Genomic DNA, 15679 nt, shown 5'->3' with positions numbered 1-15679 from the left:
CTCAGCGTGAGCCCCCATTTTCCAGTCTCTCTTTCAGCCAGGTGTGGCATGAATTAAAGGCTGGCCACACCACGTGAGCACGAGCAGACTAAGCAACATCTGCTCACTTGTTAAACAGGAAGCGTTTGCCACGGGCTTCCTCTCAACTTTTCCGTGGGCTGGAATGTGGATGTGGCAGCGACCCAGCAGCCACCAGAAGACAAGGACAATACCCAAGGAGTTGGCAGAGCAACTAAAAGAAAGCTCTCAGGGCCCAAGGGACCTGAGGACATGGACTCTCCCACCCACGCTGGACTGTTAGGCAAGAGAGGAACAAACTTAGGTCGTGCTTGACTCATTGTATTTTGGAATTTCTGTCCCAGCAGCTTTGCCTTTATCATAACCAATATCATGGATATTAGTTAAAATTCTCTGGTTGTAAGCAACAGGAATTCATTCAAGTTAACTTAAGCAAAAAAAAAAAAAAAAAAAAAAAAAAAAAGACATTTATTAGAAGGCTATGAGCTGGGGCCCAGAATCAAAGGAAAATCCAAAGGGCTTGACTTGGAAGAAAACATTGGAATAATCTCTTCTGGTACCGCCCATGGGAGGAATAACACCTGTCGTTTTCAGTGTTTATGTCATTCTGCTCACAGTTTAAATTCCTAAGACAGAGACTATGAATGCCTAGTACAGGTCACATGCCTGCCCCGGGTGGATGAGTGCGTTGGAAGGAGAAAGGATCCCCTCATTTGACACTCCCACTAAGGCTCTAGGGGACTGGATGTTCCTCTATGAAAAATCGTGGTGCAGCAACCAAGAAAATGGGAATAGACGTTCACCCCACCGTGCAAGAGTGAATAAACATGGGACAGCCCGTCAGGATTGCAAAAATCCAGATAAGCACCGATGCCGTCTTGGATGAGGATGGAATAGAGAAATGTAAGATTAATTAGGAGGTAGAATGGAAAGGATTAGATGCATACGTCCTCTGAGTATCTGGCTTATAACAGAAATAACTTTTGAACTATAAAATTCCAAATCAAGATCACATTTAGTTGAGTTTCCAGCTCCAGATAGGGTAGAATAACATAGACGAAACCCTCTCTGGCATATAACATATAAACTTTGAACAAAATACCGGGAAAAAAAAGTATTTGCAAGAGATGATGTTCATTATAGTTATTTAGGAAAATCTAATTTCTGATCAATATGAAGAGTGTGCAGCACTTGCGTAACTGTGTGGGGATGGGGAGAGAGAAGAAATGCAGGAATACAAGTCAGCAAACATTGGTTGGGGAGGAAGGAGACGTACAGCTGATAATTATTATCGACGGAGGCAAAATAAAGACTAAAATACATCATTTTTTAAAAAAATCTATGCCCAGGCATTTCCTTCATGGCTCAGTGGTTAATGATCCCAACTAGGATCCAAGAGGATGTGGGTTCAATCCCTTGCCTTGCTCAGTGAGTTAAGGATCTGGTGTTGCTGTGAGCTGTGGTGTAGGTTGCAGATGCAGCTTGGATCTTGCATTGCTGTGGCTGTGGTGTAGGCAGGCAGCTGTAGCTCCGATTCGACCCCTAGCCTGGGAACCTCCATATGCTGCGGATGCGGCCTAAAAAGCAAAAAAAAAAAAAACTATGCCTACGTTGTATCTTGAAGAATTACGGTCACAACAGAAGGCTCTTATAACCTGTCTCTGGATATAACAGAGTAAAACTCAGCCCACCCACTTCTCAAACAGTTTTCTTCCCTCCTCATCTCATCCAGCCCTTCCCAGACACCCTCCTTCAGCAAAAAACTAGTCTAGGAAGGAGACCCCAGCCCCAGATGAGTGGTAATTCTTGAAAGAGCCATCAGACACATGCAAGGGAAAAAGAAAGGAAATGTCAAATAAAAGATAGATGAGAAAACATACAAACATATCTCAAAGCAAGTAAAAAATATGACCATTGTTTCTCTATGAGATCAAAAATTTAAAGAAAATATAATCTCTGCGAAACAAGATCCCAAAGAAAAGACAAAAATGTGGAAGGGGAGGAGTTGCCTAGTGATACAATGTGTTAAGGATCTGGTGTTGTCATTGCTGTGACTTGGGTCACTGCTGTGGTGCAGGTTCGATCCTTGGCCCGGGAAATTCTGCATGCCATAAGCATAGCCAAAAAAAAAAAAAAAAAGAACTGAAGGAAAAAAATTAAAATAAGGAATTTCCGGGCATATTCAGGTTTGATCCCTGGCCTTGCTCAGTGGATTAAGGATCCAGCATTGCCATGAGCTGTGGTGCAGGTCGAAGACACGGCTCAGATCTGGCGATCTGGCATTGCTGTGGCTGTGGCGTAGGCCAGAGGCTACAACTCTACACAGACCCCTAGCCTGGGAACCTCCTTATGCTGCGGGTGTGGCCCTAAAAATACAAAGACAAAAAAGAAAGAGAGAGAGAGGGAGAGAGAAGAGAGAGAGAGAGAGAGAGGAGAGAGAGAGAGAGAGAAAGAAAGAAAGGAAGAAAGGAAGGAAGGAAGGAAGGAAGGAAGGAAAGAGAGAGAAAGAGAAAGAAAGAAAGAAAGAAAGAAAGAAAGAAAGAAAGAAAGAAAGAAAGAAAGATCAATCTGGCACAGCTCAGAGAAAAATGTAATAGAACAATAAAATTATCACAAAATCAGTGGTTGCCAGAGGGTTCCAGGACAGGTGAGAGGGAGGTATGAGACACAGGGGATTTTTAGGACAGTGAAACTATCGTTCTGTTTGATCCTATAATGGTGGATACATGTCATACATTTTTCAAAACCCATAGGATAGGAGTTCTTGTTGTGGTTCAGTGAGTTAAGGACCTGACATCTCTATGGGACACAGGTTTGATCCCTGGCCTCACTCATTGGGTTAAGGATCCAGCACTGCCACAAGCTGCATCATAGGTTGTAGATTTGACTCAGATCTGGCATTGCTATGGCTATGGTGTAGGCTGTAGCTGCAGCTCCGATTTGACACCTAGCCCAGGAACTTCCATATGCCACAAGTATGGCCATATAAAGGGAAAAAAAATCCATAGGATAAACAATGTAAAGAACGAACCCTAATGTTATCTATGGACTTCAGTTAATAATAATGTATCAGTATTGGTTTATCAGTTGCAACAAATGTACCACACTAATGCAAGATGTTCAAAACAGGAAATATTAGGAGGGTCAGGGCTGAAGGATATGGGATCTGTCACACTTTTCACTCAATTTTTCTGTAAACCTAAAACTGCTCAAAGGAAATCATAGTCTACTACTTTTAAAAATGAGCCCCATTTAAAAATTATGAGTAATAATAATATATCAGTCTCTTGGGGATGATGGCATTTAAGGAAGGCTCAGTATGTTTTATCAAAGTTATAACCACCTGCTGGAAAAACTGGAAACCCACGCAAAAGACTTGAAAGAGATATACAAATGGCCTATAAGCCCATGAAGAGATTTTCATCATCATTAATCATCAGGACATGGCAAAATTAAAATCACAGCAAGACACCACTAAAATGGCTAAAGCTAAGCGAGACCAACACCACCAAGTGTGACTAAGGATGTGAAGCAACTGGAACTCTGATACATGAGCTTGTGGCGGGGGTGTAAAAGGGTACCACCACTTCGGAAAACAGTTCTATTAAAAATTTTAAACTATACCACTAAGCCATTTTACTCCTAGGGATTCATTATAGAGTAATGAAAATTCATGACTTCAAAATATTTGTACATGAAGAGCTGTAACAACTTTATTCATAATAGCCCAAGTCTTGAAATTACCCAAATATCCACCAGCAGGTTAAAGGGATTTTTTTTTTTAAATTGGTATAATCCCAGAGCCCCCTGGTGGCCTAGAGGGTTAAGGATCTGGTATTGTCACAGTTGGGGCTCATGTCCCTGCTGTGATACGTGTTTGATCCCTGGCTTGGGAACTTCCACATACAACAGGTCTGGCTAAAAAAAAAAAAAAATGGTATATCTAGTCAATGGAATGCTACTCAAAAATAAAAAGGAACAAATTATTGATGCACGCAACAACCTGGATGAATCCCAAACACAAGGCTGAGTGAAAGAAGTAGACACAAGGGAGTGATCTTCTATTTGTATGAATTTCGAAAACAAACAAACTTGATCTGCCATTCGGAAGGCAGGTTAGCCATTGACTGAGGCTGGCATAGAAAAGGGATTGACCCTGAAGGGCTATAAGGTCACTTCGGGGTGGTGATGAAATGATCTTTATCTTATTGCAGTGGTGCTTACACAAGTGTATACATTTGTCACCATTCACCAAACTCCATACTTAAAATGAGTTCAAGGAGATCCCATGGAGGCTCAGTGGGTTAAGAACCCAACATAGTGTTTGTGAGAATGCGGGTTCAATCCCTCACTCAGTGGGTTAAGGATCCAGCCTTGCCACAAATTATAAATGCAGCTTGGATCAGAGCCTGCCATGGCTGTGATATAGGCCTGCCTCTGTAGCTCCAGTTCAACCCTTATGCCACAGGTGTAGCCATGAAAGAAAATAAACAAATAAATAAATAAATAAAAATGAGTTTGTTTATGGTAAGTAAATTATTATTTTAAAATACTCTTTTTTAAAGTGTAGCTTTGGGGAGTTTCTGTTGTGGCTCAATGATAAAAAAAAAAAAAACCCACTAATATCCATGAGGATGTGGGTTCGATCCCTGGCCTCACTCGATGGGTTGAGTATCCAGTGTTGCCATGAGCTATAGTAGGTTGCAGTCTCAGTTTAGAGTCTGCGTTGCTATGACTGTGGTATAGGCTGGCAGCTGTAGCTCCAATTCCACCCCTAGCCTGGGAACTTCCATATGCTGCAGGTGCAGCCCTAAAAAAAAAAAAAAAAAAAGTGTAAGCTTTCCAAATGATCAAAAGGAACACAGACAAATACACAAACATAAATATACAAACCGAAGAAAGCATCATAAAACAAACTATAGGTGAAGACGGAGTAAGAAGAGAGAAATGGAAGTGCTGTGACAGAATTAAAAACGGAAAGCATAACCAAATATAAGGCCCATCTAAGACACATCTCTCTTCCCAGTAGGGTAAATGGGATAGCAATACTGCAGGTAAGCTTAAATAGAAAGATGCATGCACCATGGTAAGAATTAGTTTATGATTTGTTTAGCCAAAAATAGAATTCACAGATGCAAATGGCTGTTATAGACTATGACTGAAGCCCCAGTGGGGCCACAGCTTCCAGAGATGTTGTCCATAAGGCTAAGACTGTGCCAAGCCTGAGAAGCTCAATTTTTGCTGCTCCACATGGGACTTACCAGAAGAATGTGCATAAACAATTGGAGCCCTTAGCAGAAAATATTTACAGACATTCCAGGCTCTCCAACTCTCAAGCCAAACTTGTAGTTGGCAAGACCATATTCTAGACCAGTTTGGGGGGAAAAAAAAAAAAAGGCAATTCAGTGCCGAGGTGCCTCTGAACCATATTTCTAGCCCAGCTTCCCAGCATCCCAGCAACCCATCACCCTGTGAAGTTAGCCTCCCTTCCAGGGATCCTGTCAGCCATCAGCTCCTAACCCCTCAGTACTCACCATTCCCACAGTGGTTAATGGTCTCTACTGCAAGCACTTGTGACTGTGGCTGGGGGCTTGTTCTGGCTGCAGGAGCATGCTCAGACCACAGGAGGGGAGAGCAGAGGGGAGCCCCCTGTCAATGAAAAGGGGGAGTGAAGGAGTTGATATCTCAGGTCCTCAGCCCTCGAGGACATGATGCAGATCTGGGTACCACTCCATCTTCCTGAGTTCCCCTGAGGACTGAGGGGTAAGCTGCTAACTCCTGTCCCCCTGTGCCGCTGTCCTCCCTCTCCTGTCTCCCTTCCCCACTTCCCTTCGAAGATCTCCTGGGATCATATCCCCAGTAAATTACTTGCTCTGGAATCCTTGTGTCGGGATCTAGGGAATCTTCACTCTAAGACACTTGTTAAAACACCCTAAGATTGGATCACCATGTAAAGTCCAACTATATGTGACACAGAAGACGGAAAAGAAAGAAAACAAAGGAAACAAAATTCCGCAGAAAGATTGGACATGAAAGGATGAACAAGATATTCCAGGTAAAAAGAAACAGAAAATGACCGTGGGTGAGTGAGGCTACAAATAAAAATCTCAACAAATTCTCAGCATCAGAAACCCCTCACTGGGAGAAGGAAGAAAGAGGAAGTTTAATGAGTACAGGAAAGATGACAATGTGGAGACGGATGTTGAAGGCAATAACACAACAACTTGAATGTAGTGAATGCCACAGACATTACACAATACACTTAAAATTGTTACAATGATAAATTTTGTTTATGTGTATTTTACCAAAAGAAAAACATGCCTCAGATAGCATACTCTAATTACAAAGCAGTAAAGCTAGAAATTAATAAGAATGCACTAAATATGAAATACACTGTACCTGAAAAAATGATAAACCCCATCTTGAATAATTTTTTGGATCAACAATAAAATCAAAATCAAAATTTTGGACTATGCCACTAGAGATGCTCCTGCTAAGTGATGTAAGACCACATCTTGAATAATTTTTGGGGTCAACAATAAAATCAAAATCAAAATTTTGGACTATGCCACTAGAGATTCTCCTGCTAAGTGATGTAAGAAAGAGAATGACAAATACCATATGATAGCACTTATATGTGAAATCTAAAATGTGGTGCAAATGAACCTGTCTATAGATCGGAAACAGACTCACAGACATGGAAAACAGAGTTGTGGTTGCCAAGGGGGAGGGAGGAGGGAGTGGGATGGACTGGGAGTCTGAAGTTAGTAGATGGAAATTATTACATTTTAAATGGATAAGCAATGAGGTCTTACATTATAGCACAGGGAACTATATCCAGTCTCTTTGGGAACATGATGGAAGATAATATAAGAAAAAGAATGTATATATATTGTGTGTGTGACTGGGTCATTTTGTTGTACAAAGGAAATTTCTTTTTTTTTTTTTTTTTTAGGGCTGAACCCACAGCGTTTGGAAATTCCCAGGCTAGGGGTTGAATCAGAACTATAGCTGCCAGCCTACACCACAGTCACAGCAATGTGGGATCCGAGCGGCATCTGCAACCTACACCACAGCTCAAGGCAACGCCAGATCCTTAACCCACCAAGCAAGGCCAGGGATGGAACCCAAGTCCTGATGGATTCTATTCAGGTTCGTTACCACTGAGCCACGACAGGAACTCCCATACAAAGGAAATTGACACAACATTGTAAATCAACTGTACTTTAATAAAAAATTTTAAAAATAATAAACAGTAGCAGCTAAAGAAAAATTTTGGACTATATAAAAAGGTAAAAAGAGGAGTTCCCATCGTGGTTTAGTGGTTAACGAACCCGACTAGTATCCATGAGGAGGCGGGTTCTCTCCCTGGCCTCACTCAACGGGTGAGGGATCCAGCATTGCCATGAGCTGTGGTGTAGGTTGCAGACACAGCTCAGATCCCGAGTTGCTGTGGCTGTGGTGTAGGCCGGCAACTATAGCTCCTATCTGACCCCTAGCCTGGGAACCTCCTTATGCTGTGGGTGCAGCCCTAAAAATTAATTAATTAATTAATTTAAAAGGTGAAAAAAGTGTATCAGAGCCTCTGGAATAAAACAAAAGCTTTATTCAAGGAAAAATCAAATCTTAAAATTCAAATATTGCTAAATAAGAAAAAAATGAAAGGAAGTTACAAAGACTTCCAAAACTTTTGTTAAAACATAACAAGGTAAACCTAAGGAAATCAAAAATAAGGAATAAGTAGATATAAAAGCAGAGGTTAATGATTTAAAAACATGAAAACTGTGACTGGGGACTAAAGCCAAGAGTTTCCTCTTTGAGGAAAAAATAAATAAAATGTATATAACATTAACTAATCTAATAAGGAAAACAAATAGGTACAAAATATCAACTGATGACAGGGAAGTAATAAAAGAGAAAAGTTAAAGAATAATAAGAAAGACTTCACTTTATTATAAAGTTGAAGACTGAAATAGATACTCTCTTAGAAAAGTTTAGTCACATCTGACCCAGGAAGAGGTAAGAATATAAACACACTAATTTTTATAGGCATTAATTATTGTAATATGGTTGCATCACAGGTGGAACCATATATGGCTACAGTTTTTTTTTTTTTTTTTTTTTTTTTTTTTTGCTTTTTAAGGCTGCACCCAAGGCATATGGAGGCTCCCAGGCTAGGAGTCCAACGAGAGCTGTAGCTGCTGGCCTGCACCACAGCCACAGCAACATCAGACCCCAGCTGCATCTGTGACCTACACCACAGCTTACGGCAACGCCAGATCCTTAACCCATCAGGCGAGGCCAGGGATCAAACCCACAACCTCATGGTTCCTAGCCGGATTCGTTTCCACTGCGCCCCAATGGGAACTCCTTGCTCCATTTTTTTTTTAATGCGTTCATTTTAGAAGCAATTCAGAAGGAATCAGAGAGCAAGGCACCCTAAACATAGAAGGAAGCTTCACAAAGGAAAACAACCAAACCTTCACAGAACATGTGACTCTAGGTCTACTTCAACTCTTTAGAGTCTTTTGGGGGAGGGGAGGGATCTTTTTTTAATTTTTGAAGTTTTATTGAAATGTAGTTGAGTTACAGTGTTGTGATGATTTCTGCTGTACAACAAAGTGATTCAGTTATACACATACGCACAGCCATTCTTTTTCAGATTCTTTTCCCACATAGATGATCACAGAATATTGAGTGGAGTTCCCTGGGCTATACAGCAGGTCCCGGTTGGCCAGTCATTCCATCTACCTCAGCCGTGCATGTGCCAACCTCAAACCCCCGGTCCATCCCTCCCCGGCCAACACCTGTCCCCTCTGGCAACCAAAATTTGTTTTCCAAGTTTGTGAGTCTGTTTCTGTTCTGCAAATAAGTTCATTTGTCTCCAAGTTTCAGAGTCTTAAAAGATTGTTTCCAACTTCTTTTTACAGAGCTCGTGAAACTCTGATACCAAATTCTGACCAAACTATGGTAATAAAAAACACAGAGTAAATCTCACTTATGAATAGTAATGCAAAAAATCCTGAATAAAATATCAGCACTTAGGATCTGGCAGCACACAAAAAGAATAATGTAACGAGATTTAAAATGCAAAGATGGTTCAACATTAGAGACTCACTTGAGTCACATGTCAATGGAGAGAAATGATATAATCATCTTCAAAGATGCTGGGGAAGGTATTGGATAGAAAACAACAGTCGGTCTTGGCTGAAAGAAATAAGAAAAAGTCATCCTCGTGTGTAGCAGTGAATTACCAAATCATTCTCATAAAGTTTGGAATAAAGGAGGATACCCATCACCGCCACAACAATTGAACATTACTCTGGATGCTTTAGCAAACCACAAAAAGGTGATAGTTACCATTGGAAATGGGAAGGAAAAATAATGTGCTTGTATAGCTAATAAAGCCCAAGAGGATCAACTACAAACCTATTAGGAAAAAAAGAGAGAACTCAGTAAAGAGAGGATTTAAATTTTATATAGTCATAACAATGGCTCTCTGTATACATATTCCCATTAGAACACATAATGGAGGAAAAAAAAGTCCCATAAGTAGGAGTTCGAAAAGTTAAAATACCAAGGAATACGCTGTAAAAGGCAAAGAATCTATACAAAGAAAACTTTAAGGCACTACTGAAGGACTTGATAGAAAATTTAAATGAATGGAGGCATTCCCATGGTGGCTCAGCGGCTAATGAATCCAACTAGGAAGCACAAGGTTGCGGGTTCAATCCCTGGCCTCGCTCAGTGGGTTAAGGATCTGGCGTTGCCGTGAGCTGTGGTGTAGATCATAGATGCGGCTCGGATCCTGTGTTGCTGTGGCTGTGGTGTAGGTTGGCGGCTACAGCTCCAATGAGACACCTAACCTGGGAACCTCCATATGCTGCGGGTGCGGCCTTAGAAAAGAAAAAAAGACCAATAAAATAAAATAAAATACATGAATGGAAGGACAACCCTGTCCTTGGAAGGAAAGCTGATTATTGTAAATGTGTCACCTTACCCTAAATCAACCCATAAATTTTATATTATCTCAATACTATATCAACAAACTCTTTCTGGAATGAGTAAAGCTGATTCTAGGGAACTATAAAGCTTCAGTAATTAAAATAATTTGGTCCAGGTGCATAAAACAGAGAAAAGAATCGCAAGTCTAGAAAGTATCTAAATACTGATGGAAATGTATTATGCGACAAAGGTAGCATTTCAATCAGAGAAAACGAGAATCTTTTCAACAAAAGCGAGCGAGCCACTTCTGGGGGTTAGGGAACAGATCCCTAAAATTCACATCTTATCTCAAAATAAATGTTAAATCGATCAAACATTTAAACATAAAAAATAAAAATAAAACACTAGGAAAAAAACACAGGATAATTTTTTTTTAATTTTGGAATACTAAAGACCATTTGAAGCATGATGTAAAACCAAAAAGCCACAAAGAAAATTTTTTAATATTTTAAAAGTTAAAATTCATTCCCAGAAAAATTTTTAATATCTCTATAATAAAATGGTCACCATAAACAGTTTAAAAACAAACAAAAAATGGAAAAAAGTATTTGTGACACATGTGACAAATGGCTAATTTTGTCTAAGTTTTTTACAAATTAAGAAAGAAGAAAAAAATTCAACAACCCAATAAAAAATATAGACATGCAATACATCATGTGGCTCATAGGGTTAAAAAAAATAAAACGTAAAAAATATACTGAACATCTAATCATCAGGGAAATGCAAATTGAAACTATGAGATATTACTCACACCAGCCAGAATGGCTATTATTGAAAAGACAACAAACTAATGTTGGCAAGGATATAGAGAAAAGGGAAACCCAGTATACTGTGGGTAGGAATGTAAATTGATGCAACCTCTATGGAAATCAGTAGATAGATTCCTCAAGAAATTAAAAATAGAGTTACCATATGATCTAGCAATCTCACTTCTGAGTATCCAAACAAAAGGAACCATTATTTACAGTAACCAAGAAGCATCTAAGTGCTCATCAATAGCTGAATGGATAAAGATGTTGTATGTATACAATGGACTATTACTCAGCCATGAAAATGAATGTAATCTTGCCATCTGCAACAATATCAATGGACCTAGAGGATATTATTATAAATGAAATAAGACAAAGACTGTTGGAATGCAGAGATTTCGAATAATATCCTTTGAGCTGAAATGAAACTTTAAAACCGAAAAACAAAGCAGGCACCTCCATAAAGTGCAATAATGAAGTTTATTATAGATAACTTACACCCAGGCAGGATCAGGGCAGATGACAGTCCAGAGGCATTTTCGGCTACACTCCCTGCTACTCAAAAGGGTACGGGGGACTTTTAAAGGGGCCCAAACTAAAAATAGACTCTGCCTACTAAGGGAGAAGCACATCTGCATCAACAGGAACTGGGTTCCCTCCCCACCCCACCCACCAAGGTCTCAAGGTCATTATTCCTCAAGGGCCATTAACCATCTGCGTCAGCAAAAGGCATCCTTCTAGGTTTCATATCAGATGAAGGCAAAAGTAAAGGCTAGTAAGGAACTCATCTGGCTTGGGCACATTCCTTGTGAGTCAGGCTAAAGCTCAGCCATGCAGAAAAGGGATGGGGTGGGACGGCGGGGCGTGAGATGGAGCTGACCAAAGGGAGTCATCGTGGTTCCACCAGACAAATACTGTATGATTTCACCTATACGTGGGATCTGAAAACAAAAGAAATGAACAAACATCACTACCTAGAGAGTTATGTGAGGTCTATGGAGTGATTGGCCAACGGGGACCTGCCGTGTGGCATAGAGAACTCTCCCCAGTGTCTTGTGATCATCTACGTGGGAAAAGAATCTGAGAGGGAATGGATGTGTGTACACGTACGATGGGGTCCCTTGGTGGAATAGCAGCCATTATCATCGCCTTGTAAATTAACTATCCTTCAATAAAACTTAAAAAAAGGGAGAAATCGTTATAGATACAGAGAGCAAACAGATGGCTGCCAGAGGAGGCGGCGGGAAGGAGAAACATAAATGAGGGCGATTAAGAGGGACAAACTTTCAGTTATAAAATAAATGAGTCACGGTCTGAAATATACAGTGTGGGGAATAGAGCCAGTTATGTAATATCTTTGTACAGTGACAGATGGTAACTGGAGTTATCATAATGATTATTTTGAAATGTATAGAAATATCAAATAATATGTTGTGTAACAGGAACTCACCTAGTGTTGTAGGTCATGGTACTTCAAAAGCAAACAAACAATCTTATAGAAAAAGACATCAGACTTGTGGGTACCAGCAGCAGAGGGTGGGGACAGGGGTACTGGAGGAAAGTGGTCAAAAACTTCAGAATTCCCATCGTGGTGCAGTGGTTAATGAATCCCAACTAGGAACCATGAAGTTGCAGGTTCGACCCCTGGCCTTGTTCAGTGGGTTAAGGATCCGGCATTGCCATGAGCTATGGTGTAGGTCACAGATAAGGCTCAGATCCCACGTTGCTGTGGCTCTGTTGTAGGCGGTGGCTACAAGCTCCGATTAGACCCCTAGCCTGGGAACCTCCATATGCCACGGGAGAGGCCCTAGAAAAGGCAAAAAGACCAAAAAAAAAAAAAAAGTAATATTTGGAGAGCTAAGACCTGGAACTTAATATAGTCAATGAACCCCTTCTCTGAGGTGACCACTACTTGTTTGGCGTCCCCGGAACTGGGATATGGAGGTAGAGAGTGGGCGAGGGAAAAGCAGGCTAGAAATATCCAGTTATTTTTGTTTTTCAGGGACTTTCAGTTCCAATGGTCCTCTTGCACCTTAACCCTGCCTGTCCATGGGAGGTTTCAGGTGAATTAAATCAGACATGTGTGGCAGTCCTAGAGAACTAGACGAAGGTCTTATTGTATTAGTCATTTCTCCTGTCATCTTGAATTAGTGTCATATTAGCTTAATGCAATACTAACATGATACAGAAATGTTAGCATATTACAGACTACTCAGTGTGTCAAGTAAGAACTTTATCACATTACTCTGCCACTGATATGTCAAAGAAGCGGGGGTGATGGGGGTTTGCCCATAAAACAGAGCCAGTTAAGACCAAATCCAAGCAAATCCCCCCCCCACCAATGAACCCTGAATTGGAGAAAAGAGAAAGAGATTATGTTAGGATATCTGATTCCAAAATCTGTAACCACGTAACTATGAAGAGAAAAGCTAACACAAGTGCCTTCTGATGTAGGAACAAAGAAGATGAATCCCTTAGGAATTGATATTTTCAAGCTGGTAGCCTTTTCCCCTAATTATGGACAGACACTAGACTTATAGGGAACTTGCTGGAAATCTCTGCTTAGCACCCAAAAGGTCGGACCTATAGTTCTCCTATGAAGTCTAAACCTCTGCTCGTGGATAACACCTTGTTGCTGGGTAAATGGTAAGGGTTCTTATCTTGGGATAAACAGATTATTAGAGGGTCCACCACTGACTTCCAAAGGGTGACTAAATCCTCTGAATTGTGCCTAAAAATATATGTGTGCAAATGAGTTTTTTCCCCTTGGGAACAATCTGCAGACTCCTAACGGGGACCCCCAAATAGTGAGGCACCTCTGCATTAAAGGAAGATCAGGAAACATCAAAATGGGGTCAGACTAGGAATAGATAGAAAACCCACCGTCCAGTCCAGGTCTGTCTTTGACTTGCTGGGTGACATTGAATCACATCTGCCGCCGTCCCTTCATCCAGGTGAGGGGGATAACCGCATCTGCGTTATGTGCTTGACAAGGTTTTGGCGAGGATTAATGAGATGATATAGGGAAGGAACTCCAAAAAGGATAAATTCCTCTTTTTGTTTTTCAATGAGCTATTAGAGTTCCCGCTGTGATACACCAGAATTAGTAGCCTATCTGGAGTGCCCAGACACAGGTTCGATCCCCACCCCGGGCAGAGTGGGTAAAAGATCCGGCATGGGAGTTCCCGTTGTGGCGCAGTGGTTAACGAATCCGACTAGGAACCATGAGGTTGCTGGTTCGATCCCTGGCCTTGCTCAGTGGGTTGGGGATCTGGCGTTGCCGTGAGCTGTGGTGTAGGTCACAGATGTGGCTCGGATCCCACGTTGCTGTGGCTGTGGTGTAGGCTGGCGGCTACAGCTTCCATTAGACCCCTAGCCTGGGAACCTCCATATGCTGTGGGTGTGGCTCTAGAAAAAGGCAGAAAGACAAAAAAAAAAAAAAAAAAAGATCCGGTGTGGCCGCACCTGTGGTATAGGTTGCAACTGCAGCTGGGATCTGATCCCTGGCCCAGGAACTCCATGTACCTCGGGGTGGCCAAAAAAGAAAAAAAATTAAAAATTAATTTTAAAAATAAAAATTAAAAAAGAGAAGTGAGCTTGTAATCCTTCCTTGAAACATGATCATTGGTTTTCAAAGGGGAGAAGTTCACTAGACGCTGACATGCACCCCCAGGACCAGGACCCCTGTACTAAACTGCTTGGTCCTCTGACAACAGCACCCACTCTATTTCTATAAGGACCTTCTTGCTTTTCTCATGGCAACAAGTCTTTGGGTTCCTCCACCTGTGGGGATATAGAGACTTCATCAAGCCAGCTCCTGATGGAATAATCTAATTTCTGATCCAAAAAAAGAAAGCTATCAGCAATGGTGGCCAAGAGAGATCAAGCCCATGTCTCAGTTTTTTCAAAGTGAGGCCGAGGCTCCATGGCCAAACCAGGAGAAGGATGTTGAATTCAAGGCAATTCTACGATAAATATGCAGTTCCCCTTAATTAAAAATCTATTAGCAAATTTCCTGATAAGCTGATGGTATTTACAAATATAAACGAATAGCTATTTATTAGAATGTTTATTCTAAGGTCTTAAAATGAGTTTTTCCTTGTAGTGTGATAATTGTTCAGATGGCGTCCTGCTGATTTAATTACTTCAATTAACTAGGATTCTCAGAGACAAGTTCCCCTTGGCTTTGGATTTTCTATCCCCAGTTGTTATCACTGGGACTTCATTTTTTGTAGCTTAAGGGCCAAGCTTGTATCTGTGCCACCCACCACCAAATACTAATGTTGAAAGATGTAAAGGCTGTATGAAGAGGAAAGAAGAAAAATGCACGCCTGTGTGTGTGTTTCCTGGGTCTCATTCGCAGACAAAGAGGATGCTGCTGGTCACACATCACTAGGCTAAGTCTCTTTTGGTTCAGAAGGTGGGGGTCTAGTTTGACCATCCATATTTTCCCTTTTTGCCCCTGTGTTGTCAGTGACGTACTTTAAACGGTTAGATAAAGCCTGATGGAGAGTTATACAGCTCAGTGAAAGAGTACCAGGCTTAGCAAATGATGGTCTGAGTGTGGTGGTTTTAACATCTGTCCACCAGGAGTTCCCACTGTGGCTCAATGGGTTAAGAACCCAACTAGGATGCCAGTGTGGGTTCAATCCCTGGCCTCCCTCAGCAGGTTAAGCATTCTGTGTTGCCATGAGCGGTGGTGTAGGTTGCAGATGCAGCTTGGATCTGATGTTGCTGTGCCTGTGGTGCAGGCCAGCAATGGCAGCTCCAAGGCAACTCCTAGCCCAGGAACTTCCATACGCAGCACCCAGGGCCAAAAGAAAGAAAGAAAGAAAGAAAGAAAGAAAGAAAGAAAGAAAGAAAGAAAGAAAGAAAGAAAGAAAGAAAGAAAGAAAGAAAGGAAGGAA

Source organism: Sus scrofa, chromosome 6 (assembly GCF_000003025.6).
Source record: "Sus scrofa isolate TJ Tabasco breed Duroc chromosome 6, Sscrofa11.1, whole genome shotgun sequence".
Classification (NCBI taxonomy): domain Eukaryota; kingdom Metazoa; phylum Chordata; class Mammalia; order Artiodactyla; family Suidae; genus Sus; species Sus scrofa.
Note: the sequence above shows the minus strand (reverse complement) of the source record.